Source organism: Panicum hallii, chromosome 8 (assembly GCF_002211085.1).
Source record: "Panicum hallii strain FIL2 chromosome 8, PHallii_v3.1, whole genome shotgun sequence".
Lineage (NCBI taxonomy): Eukaryota > Viridiplantae > Streptophyta > Magnoliopsida > Poales > Poaceae > Panicum > Panicum hallii.
In genome coordinates this window covers 853,306-864,611 of record NC_038049.1, presented here as the reverse complement: position 1 = coordinate 864,611, position 11,306 = coordinate 853,306, and positions in this window count along the sequence as shown.

Genomic DNA, 11,306 nt, shown 5'->3' with positions numbered 1-11,306 from the left:
CGCCGCTTCCAGACCCAGGATCAGCTGGACGCGGTGCGGCGCCTTCTAGGGTGGACCGCGCCGGCGAATGTCGGGAAGGTCAAGGCCGGCGAGGTCCCCCTCCGCGAGCTTGCCGCGGGGGAGTTCGTCCTCTTCAACTCGTACATTATGTGCGGGTTGGTTCCTCCGATCTCCTCCTTCTTCCTCCTGCTCCTGGAGGAGTTCGGCCTCCAACTTCATCATCTCACCCCCCACTCCGTTCTCCTCGCGGCGGTCTTCGCCCATTTCATGGAGATGTTCGTGGGGGTGCGCCCCTGCACCACCATCTTCAAGCACTTCTACTCCCTGGTCGGGACCGGGAAGAAGCGCGGCGAGATCGGCGCTTACTACTTCCAACTCCGGCACGGGATGTCAGGCGCCTACATCGCCGCCTTCTCCAGCTCCAAGTGGGAGGACTGGCGTGAAGGCTGGGTCATTGCGGTGACGGACCCCCACGACCGCCTAGAACTGCCGGAAGGGGGCCCCCAGAGCGACCGGAGCACCTGGAAGGCCAGGCCGTCAATTCCGGTAGAGCTCGACCCAGTCCTGAACCGGATCAAGAAGCTGGCAAGGAGCGGCCTGACTTCTATGATGGTGCTGGGCGACTTCCTGAAGCGACGAATCGCCCCCCTGCAGCATCGGTCCCGGATGGCCTACGTGTACACGGGGCTAAACGACTGCTGCAGGATCGCGCGGGGGCCTGACGGCGACTTCACCCGGGCGGAGCTGGAGGCGGCGATCCGGGCGATGACCGGCGAGGCGTTCGTTCCAGAGTCCCTGGTCCTCCCGAGCGGGGTGAAGGCCCTGTGCGAGGACCAGGCTCTGCGGTCAACGGTCCTGGCGTCGATGCCAACCCTGGACGAGGGCGGCCTGGCGGTCCGGCAACTGGGGGGCGACCCCAACCGCGGGCTCCAGATCCCTGGGGCCACACCGGACCGCCAGCAACGCCCCAGCGGAGGTGCCGGGGAGCCGGGACCCAGAGGTCCGGCCCCCGGCGGGAAGGGAAAAGAGAAAGCGCCGGTGCCAGAGCACCGGCAGAAAGACTGTGCGGGTGCTGCCCCGGCCCAAAGGAGCAGCGAAGCTCAGGGGGCGGCGCCCGAGCGGCGCAGCCAAGCCGAAGGGAGCAAGTCCCGGAGGCTCCAGCGAGGCGATGGCTCCTTGGTGGGGGAGCCGGCGCCCAAGCGCCAGAAGACAACGGGGGTGGAGAAACAGAGCGGAGCTGCACCACCTCCACCACAGTACCGGCCTCCGTCGGGACAACAGACTCCTCCGCCACCACCACCAGGGCCGCGGCCAGCGACACCACCGCCTCCGTCCGAGACCAGACCACCGTCCCCAACACCGCCGCCAGGAGGCTCAAAGGTCGGGGACGGCCCCCAGAGGTCCGGGGGGTCCTCGGCAGGGAGGAAGGTCCCCCCGGCCGCCCGGGGCAGATGGGAGTGGTACGACTTCCCGTAAGTGGTTTTATCAAGGTTTTTCATTTCCTTTCACGGCTTCTGGTGCTTAACCAAACAGGTGGTACGGCAGGCCGCAACCTTCAAATGCTTCAACTGGGGGACCCGGCCCCCAGCCAGCGCCGGAGTCCTCGGTACCGGCTCCAGCAGGGCCTCCGCCAGGAGCAGCCCCAGAAGTCTCCGGACCCAGTGGTCCGGAGCTGGAGGCTACCATGCCACCATGTCCAGAAGCCGCCCCCCAGGAGGAGGCGATCAGGCCCACTGCGACGGCAGAGGCCCCGGCCACAGCGCCGGGCGCCGAGGTTGGGCCTTCCCCAGCCGAACCGGCAGCTGAGGGGGTCGCTGCTTCGGCGGAGGCTGCTAGGCCAGAGGCAGCGGCGACGGCGGCACCGGAGGCAGCGGAGGTGGCGGCTCCGGAGGCAGCAGAGGTGGCGGCTCCGGAGGCTGCAGAGGCTGCGGCTCCGGAGGCCGCCGAAGTCGCCAGCAGCGCCACCCCACCAGCGGAGGAGGAGGAACCGGAGGTGGTGCTGGGGAGGCCTCTCCTCCCGAGCACAGCTGAGGTCCCACTCCCCCGGCTCATAGCCAAATGCCAACAAGCTCAACTGGAGCTAGAGGCTGGCATGCGCCGGGAGTGGGAGAAGCTGGAGGCGGAGCCCCAGCGGCTCTCCGACTGGGAGGTCCGCCTGGGGGACCGCATCAACACCGCCTCCGCCCGCCACGCCAAGGAGCGCGCCAAGCTCGTGTTGGAGCGCGAGCTCCTTCAGGAGGGACTGGAGGAGGCGCGCAACCGAGAGGCATCGGCGCTCCAGCGGGAGAAAGCGGCCAACCGGCGGGAAAAAGAGGCCCTCGAGGCGCAGATTGCCGCGGAGAGGCTGAGGGAGGCGGCGACGGCCAGGGAGCGGGCCGCCCGGGAGCTGGCGGAGGCGGCGAGGGAAGCGTTTACAACAGCCGAGGCGCAACAGGCCTCCCTCGCGGAACAGGTGGCGGCGGCAGCGAAGAAAGAAGAAGAGCTGGCCGCCCGAGAGGCAGAGGAGGTGGCCCGGCTGCAGGAGCTCCAGAAGCGGGAAGAGGCCGTGGAGGAGGAGCTGGCAGCCGGGTACCAGAGGCTCCAGGAGCGCGAGGCAGCGCTCCAGGAGAGGGAGGCCAAGGTGGAGGGGCTCCTGGCAGAGCAGCACGCCGGCGCCAACCGATTAACAAGATGGGTTGGCGCGGTGAACCCTCTGCTAGAGGCGCTCGGGGCCAACCCCATCTGGATGCCGGAGGCCTCTTCACCATACGGCGCCGCACTCCATCTGCTGGACTCCACCGCCAGGCGGCTGCAAGATGCGGAGGCCGGCCTACAGGACCTCCTGGAGGCAGAAGGACGAGTAGTTGCCCGGGAGATGGCGGAGTACATCCTCACCAGCTTCCGGAGCCATGATCCTGGCGTCCAGCTGACTCCCGTACTGGTCGGACCCCTCCGGGCAACGGCAGCCATCGCGCGAGAAGGAGTCCAGGAGGCAGTAGACCTGGTCGCGGCCCACCTCCGGCGACGTCCCGAACCTGCAGAGAGTGGAAGTGCCTCTGGACCTCCAGAGCAGTAGTGCTAGTATCTTTTTGTTATTTCTTTTGTAATATAATTTTTGTTATTGTAAAATGACTTCGTAATGTTGTGCATATTATCAGTGATGCATTTAAACATTTCGTGCGTCTACTTTTTTGAAAAACTTAGCTGTTTTCGAGTACACCGAGGTCCCCTGGCCCCCTGGGAGGTAGTCGCGATAAGTCGGGACTAGCTGCCATAGAACCGAGGTCCTGCACATAACTTACGATCGACGTTTAGTAGACATCCCCACAGGTTCTCGGTTTGGCCAGCAGAGGCCTCCTAAGTTGCGAAGCGAGTCAGAGCTCTAGGACCCATGTTTAAGGGCTAGAAGGGGTCCCGGTCCCCTGGTACATGGTTCAAGGTGCAACGGCGCTCACCCTAGGAGGGCAGGGCGTGTAGGCTTAGGGTGCGGAACCAGGCTAAGCGGCTACACAGCCCTGGACCCTAGCAAAGGGCGAGCGCGTTTCCCTGGAGCCAGTTAACAGGGGTCCGGTTCCTTTTTTCCTTTGAAACAGAGGTCCGGGGCAGGGACGTAGCTACACAACTTAAGAAAGGCCTTGGCTATGACACAGACGCGGAGAACATGTGGGGGGTTAGTGTAATCAAGAAGCGAAAAAATGTAGACTCCAAGGACGCATTCGAGAACAAACTTTCCCTTAATGAATTGGTACAGGAGCGTTGTGCGATGTACGCCAGGGGCCGGGTTTACGAGGGCGGACCTCCACCGCCCCGGTCCGCACGTTGATGCTACCAATTCAAAGGGAAAATTCCCACTCAATCGGGTCCTAGGGATAGAACTACGGAGGTGCTCAATGTTCCACGGGTTGGGCAGTTGCATTCCATCCTCCGCAGCCAAACGAACAGATCCGGGTCGGCACACTTTGTCACCTTAAAGGGCCCCTCCCAGCTGGGGGAAAGCTTGTGCATGCCCTCTCGGTTCAGGATCCGCCTTAGGACCAGGTCCCCGACCCGGAGCTCCCTACTACGCACGAACCGTTGGTGGTAGCGCCGGAGCGCTTGGTTGTACCGTGCGTTTCGGGCTGCCGCTCGCCATCTGCGCTCGTCGACGAGGTCCATATCTTGGCGACGTTCCTGTCCTGCATTTCCTCATCAAAAGACCGGACTCGCAGAGAGCCCATGTGATTCCGGGGGAAGGCACGCCTCGGCCCCGTAAACCAAGAAGAAAGGGGTTTCCCCTGTTGCCCGGCTAGGGTGGTCCGGTTCCCCCATAACACCTTGGGAGTTCTTCAATCCACCTTGCGCCATGCTTCTCAAGGTCACAGTAGGTCCGGATCTTGAGCCCTCTGAGGATCTCAGCGTTGGCCCGCTCAACCTGGCCATTACTCCTGGGGTGCGCCACTGAGGCGAAACAGAGCTGAATGCCCATATCCTCACAGTACTCCTGGAAGTACTGGCTCGTGAACTGGGTCCCATTGTCTGTGATGACCCGGTTCGGGACCCCGAACCGGCACACAATTGACCTGAGAAAAGCAGTTGCTGACGCCTTGGTGATGTTGACCACTGGGGTTGCCTCCGGCCACTTAGTGAATTTGTCAATGGCAACATAGAGGTACCGGTACCCGCCAACGGCCCTAGGGAAAGGTCCCAAGATATCCAACCCCCATACCGCAAAGGGCCAAGAGGAGGAATCATCTGCAGAGCCTGAGCTGGAGTGTGTATTTGCTTTGCGTGGAACTGACACGCTTTGCAGGACCTTACCAACTCAGCTGCATCCTGGAGTGCTGTCGGCCAGTAAAAGCCATGCCGGAAAGCTTTACCAACCAGCGTGCGGGATGAAGAATGACTTCCGCACTCGCCTCCATGGATCTCCGCAAGCAAGTCGCGGCCCTCTTCCTGGGTGATGCACCGCATGAGGACGCCGTTGGCGCCACGGCGGTAGAGATCCCCTTCTACCACTGTGTATCGCTTAGCCATCCGGACAATGCGCTCAGCAGATGCCTGATCTTCAGGAAGGTAATTATCTTTCAGGTAGTCCCGGACCTTAGAGATCCATGCATCGGGACCTTCCTGAGAAACTGGGCGTGGCTCCCCGAGGTCTCCGGGACCCTCAAGGGAGTACACGACCCTTGGCGGGCTCCACGGATGGAGCACCGCCGGGACCGCCAGCTTCGAGGTGCTAGTCCGACCCCCATCGCCCAGGTCGGCAGGCTGGGCGGAAGGCTTCAGCAGACGCCTTTGGAAGACGCCCTCAGGCACGGGCGCCTGAGTCGATGCGCTCGCGGAGAGTGCGTCAGCTGCTGTGTTGCCTTCGCGTGGAACATGTTGCAGTTCCAGCACATCGAAGTCCTTCTCGAGCCTCTTCACATGAATGAGGTAGGCTGCGAGCTGAGGGTTGTTACAGCAACACTCCCCCCGGACTTGCCTGATGATGAGCTGGGAGTCCCCTTTGACCAGGAGCTCCCGGACTCCCAGGGACAGAGCCGCTGTGAGCCCAAAGATCAAGGCCTCATACTCCGCCATGTTGTTGGTGGCCTCGAAATCGAGGTGCACCATGTACTTCAACTGCTCGCCGCGTGGGTCGATGAGGACCACGCCCGCACCGGCCCTCTTGCTACGGGCGGACCCGTCAAAGAAGAGGGTCCAGTGAGGTCCGGTGAGGACCGGAGCCCTGACCTCCGGACGTGGGGGGTCCGTCCCTTGGTCCGGACCCCCGATGGCGCTTGGTGCAGGCGTCCATTCCGCGATGAAGTCAGTAAGGATCTGGCTCTTGATGGCGTGACGCGGTTGGAAGTCGAGCCGGAACCCAACGAGCTCCGCTGCCCATTTGGCGACGTTGCCCGTGGCGTTGGAGTTGTGGAGGATGGCCCTCAATGGATAGGAGGTCACCACCACAACCTTGTGGGCCTGAAAGTAGTGGCGGAGCTTCCTGGACGCAACAAGTATAGCATAAAGGAGCTTATGCGTCTCAGGATACCTGGCCTTTGCCTCATGAAGGACCTCACTGACGTAGTAGACCGGCTTCTGGACGGTCCTGACTCTGCCAAGTGGACTGGATCCTTCAACTTGGGCTGGGGACCCGTCGGCTCCCAAGTTGCTTAGCACTTCTCCGGGTCGGAACCCGGCCGGACCCTCCGAAGTAGGGCCGGTTGCTGGAGCGGAGGAGGCCGGACCTCCTCCTCCTGCAGGGGGGTCCGCAGGGGCCCCCTGCGAGAGAAACTCGGACCTCTCGGTGACCAGCACCATGCTGATCACCTCGGTCGTTGCTGCAAGATAAAGAAACAGTGTCTCACCTGGGTCCGGTGCGACCAGGACCGGCAATGAAGTAAGGTACTGCTTCATCTCTTGGAAAGCACGTTCTGCCTCTTTGGTCCATACAAATGGACCGGACCCCCTCATCAACTTGAAGAAGGGAAGAGCCCTCTCCGCCAGCCTCGAAATGAAGCGGCTGAGGGCGGCAAGGGACCCCGTCAACCTCTGTACATCCTTGAGGCGTGCAGGGGGTCTCATTGCCTCGATCGCCCGGACCTTGTCCGGGTTGGCTTCGATTCCCCGGTGGGAGACCAGGAAACCAAGGAGCTTTCCGGCCGATACGCCGAAGACGCATTTCTCGGGGTTAAGCTTGGTGGAGGTCGCCCGTAACTTGTCGAAGACTTGAGCTAGATTCCCTAAGAGGGAATTTGACTCTCTAGTCTTGACAACGATATCATCAACATACACCTCGACTATATCTCTAACCAAATCTCCTAGAGTGATGTTCATTGCTCGAGCAAAGGTGGGTAGAGCATTAAGCAATCCATAAGGCATTACTATATAACAATAAAGACCATCCACTGTTACAAAAGCTGTATGCTTCCTATCATCACTAGCCATCTTGATTTGATGAAAACCAGAATAGGCATCTATGAAGGACAGCAAATCACACCCGGAGGTGGAGTCTACAATCTGATCTATACGCGGGAGCGGATAAGGGTCTTTTGGACATGCCTTGTTAAGATTGGTGTAGTCGATGCACATCCGAAGCTTCCCGTTGGCCTTTGGGACCACGACCGGGTTGGCCAACCATACAGGATGATAGGCCTCCTCGATGAAACCAGCCTGCAGCAGCTTGCGGACCTCTTCACGGATGAAGTTTTGCCGCTCGATGGACTGCTTGCGTGGCTTCTGCCGGACCGGCCTGGCGTCGGGGTGGATCTTCAGATGATGCTCAATCACCTCCCTAGGGATCCCGGGCATCTGTGACGGTTCCCAAGCGAACACGTCAACATTTGCCCGGAGGAAGGCGATGAGCGCGCTTTCCTATTTCTCTCCCAGGTTGCCACCGATGCGGGTGGTCTGGGAGATCTCCGCTCCGACCTGGACGGTCTTCACAAGGACATCATCCGTGTCGGACGGACGGACCTTCGGTGCTTTGGCCAGGGCCTTGGCACGTGAGGTCGAGGGGTCGGACCCCTGGGTGCCAGCTGCAGGGGTAAGCCCCGTAGCCAGCGCATGGAGCTTTTCGCCGCTACAACAGCAGCAGCCCGATCGCTTTGGACGGTGAGGACGCCCGCCGGAGAGGGCATCTTTAGGACCAGGTACCCGTAGTGGGCGACGGCCATGAACCGGTACAGGGCCGGTCTGCCGATGATGGCGTTGAAGGGGAGGTTAACCTCCGCGACCTCGAACTGCACGTTCTCGGTACGGAAATTGTCCTCGGTCCCGAATGTAACCGGTAAGGTGATGGTCCCCACCGGGTACACGGGATCCGGGCCCACTCCTGAGAATGGGCGCGATGGAGCCAGCTTAGACTCCGGGATCTGCAGGTGCTTGAACGCTGCATAGCTGATGACGCTGAGGCCGGCGCCTCCGTCGATCAGCACATGGTGAAGGCGAACATTGGCGATGGTGGGTGCCGTGATGAGCGGCAGCACTCCTGCACCCGCCATGTTCTCTGGGCAGTCGGATGGCCCAAAGGAGATGGTGATGCCCTTCCACCGCTGGTGGGGCGCCGCCCTCGGCACCCCTGGTTTCACCGAGAGGACCTCCCGGCGAAGGGCCTTCACGTCCCGTCGGGAGACGAGCTCCGAACTGCCACCGTACATAACGTACAGCTTTTTGCGGCGCTCATCCCCGCCGGACTCGGAATCGGACTGCTGGAACAGTCCCTTGAGGTCTTTATTGGGGGTTTGATACCCCAACTCCCTCTCAGTCGCAGCTGCATCGGCATCAGAGGCTTTCTCCTTGCCGGACCGCCGCGGAGGGGAGGAGCCTTCCTTGGAGGCTTGGTCACGCCTCTTGCTGAGGCGTTCCGCGAGCCTCTGGATCTCGCGGCACTCGGCGGCGCTGTGGCGAGCCCCAGGATGAACAGGGCACGACCCTGGGTCGGTGCGCTGTTGTCGTGGGCGCTTGCCACGGGAGTTCTGGCCCCCGGTCGTCGCGGCTACAACGGCCGGACCCCCAATCCGTGACTTGTCGAAGCCACGGTTCTTCTTGTTCTTCTTTTTGCCGCTGCCCGGCGCAGCGACACTGGGCCCACTCGTTTGAGCAGGTCCCGCCTGGGTTGCAGAGTGCCATGCACGGCCTTCTGCAGCCCGGGCGCACTTGTCCGCCAGAGCGAACAGGGTGGTAACGGCTTCCACCTGGTGGGTCGCCAGCTTCTCTAGCATCTTCTCGTCTCGGACCCCCTGTCGGAAGGCCGTGATAATAGATGCATCAGAGATACGTGGGATGGTTCCTCGTACCTTAGTGAAGCGGGAGATGAAGGCCCGGAGGGTTTCCCCGGGTTGTTGCCTCACGGCGTGGAGGTGGGCCTCCACGCCATGCTGTTGGTACGCACTGGCGAAGTTCGTCGTGAACTGTGCGCAGAGTTCACCCCAGGACTGGATGGATCCCGGGGTAAGGTTCATGAGCCAAGTCCGGGCCGGCCCGGTCAAGGCTACATGAAAGTAACTTGCCATGACGGCTTCGTTACCTCCAGCCGCCGTGATGGCGGTGATGTAGACCTGCAGGAACTCTGACGGGTTGGAGGACCCGTCATATTTTTCCGGCAGGTGAGGCCGAAACTTGGACGGCCAGGCAACCGTGCGAAGGTGGTCTGCGAGCGCTGCGCAGCCCACACCCGACACCGGTGCCTGGGTGAGTTCTTGCGGCCTCACCGTAGCCGCATCGAGTTCAGGGGCAAGGTTCCGACCCTCAATGTTGAGCCGTCGGTTACGTGCTCGCTCGATGGAGATCCTAGCATCCTCTCCCGCATGCCTGCGGTTGAGCTCCGCCCGGAGATCCTCGGTCCGTGCACTCCTCACTGATGGTGAGTGCACAGAACCGGATGCGCCGCTCTGACGACGGCGCTGCCTGGACACAGTTCCCCCCGCTGAGCCTGGGGAAGCCTGTGCCAGGTTGAGGAGGCGGTCGACGTCGTCACGCCATTGTCTGTGCACGTCTGGCGACGCCGCCTCGCCAGGGGGGTTGCGGAGCAACTCCCTGGCTGCCATGAGGGGCCCGCTCGGTGGAGGCACCGATTGGGCCACGGAGTCCCGCTCCGCTGCGCATGGAGGAGCAGCACGCGGAGCCACCCTGGAGGCGTGACGGCGCGAGGCGTGTGGCGCTGTCGACGCCACTTCTTCCCCGATCAGGAGGTCATGGTGACCATTTTCCTGCGCCATCGAGGTCGTGAAGGTCGACCGAGCGCAAACCAAACCTAGTCCCCTACCTGGCGCGCCAAATGTCGGAGGAATTCTCCAGCCGGGTGGCGGAAAGCACCCGCCTAACCCTAGTTAAGGATGGGTTTGGAGGAGACTTAGGAGCGCTCGATCGGTGAACAGATGAACGCAGGAAGACCACAGAGATTTAGAGTGGTTCGGGCCGCCGAAGCGTAATACCCTACGTCCACTTTGGTGTTGTATTGCTTGAAGAAGCCTGGATGAAGCCTAGCATATAGCTTGTGTTTATGCAACCTGGAACTCAGAACGTCTAGTGTGAGTGTATTTGATCCTGTGTTCTAACGAGTGCATTCTCCCTTTTATAGTCCAAGGGGGATGCTTACACTGAGCGGGACCCCGACATGTGGGTCCGGCCAACAGGAGCTTGTTCTACGAGAGATATGGAGGTCATCTCCTCGAGCTCCTCCCCGTAGTCCTCCCGATCGGGGAGTTGATGTGCGTATCCACAGTCGGGATACGGCCGTGTACAGCCTTGTCTTGTACAGTGTTCGGTGTCAGCGTTGCCCAACAGTGAAGCCGTGCTGTCACTGTTGGGATCGAACCTCCAGTCAGGGGGCGAGCCAGCGCTGACTCGTGCCATGCGCACTGTTACAGACCATCATCACGCACGCAGCACCGTGACGGGACTGCACACAGTCCGCGCACTATGCGCGGTGATTCGACGCGCCGCCTTCAGATCAGGCGGGCTTACCGTGGTGTCAGCTTACCTGCCCCGTGTGTCAGTGGCAGGCCGCACCTTTTGACCTTGGCGCGCCCAACCCACCTACCGCATTGAATGCTGGTAGGTGGAGAGGCGACCCGTAAGGGGCCTCCGGCCGCAGGCATGCAGCGGGGTCAGCCCCGCTCCTCCCGCCGGGCAGCACATGGCAGCACCGGACCCCTTCCCGGGGAAAGAGGGGTCCGGGGCCCCCGTGGCCGGCCGGAGCGGGCTGACCTGTGATGGTCTGGCCATCACACGTGGCGGCCCCGGACCTCCCAGGGGAGGCCGGGTCCGCAGGGGTTACCCGAGAGCTCTCCCGCTCACGTGGGTGTGCAAAGGTCCCGGACCTCACGGAGCTCGGGGAGGGTCCGGAGGCCGTGGCCCCAGCTGTCAGGCCCGGAGGCCGTATGCCACGTGGCCCAGAGGCGAGGGGGAGCGTGGATTATGAGAAGTACCAGGGCTTGGACACCCTAGCAGGAGGTACCCCTATCTGTATGTACCGACACTTTCCTAAAGAATCCTTAAATTACCGCTCAAAATCAAATATTATCCCTGATTTAATGGCTTGATTAAACCTCTGGGTTAAAAATTTGACAAACTCCTTATTTAGGAATAAAATCCCTAAAATAATGGTTAAACAATTATCTTCCCGAGATAAATCCTCAAAAATCTCTTAAATCGGGTTCTTTTGCAAGTCTTCCGAGTAGTTTTGCGGTATCTAGCACTCGAGCATATGAGTCAGGTGAGGCGTGGCAACCACGTCGAGTAGTTGTTGGCGCCCAGTCCCCGAGCCAAGGAGCTGGTGAAGCGATCGTAGATGTGCCTTGTTGCGCCCAACCCCAAGCGTGGGAGCTAGATGAGCCACCGAAGGTACGTCGAGTAACGTAGGA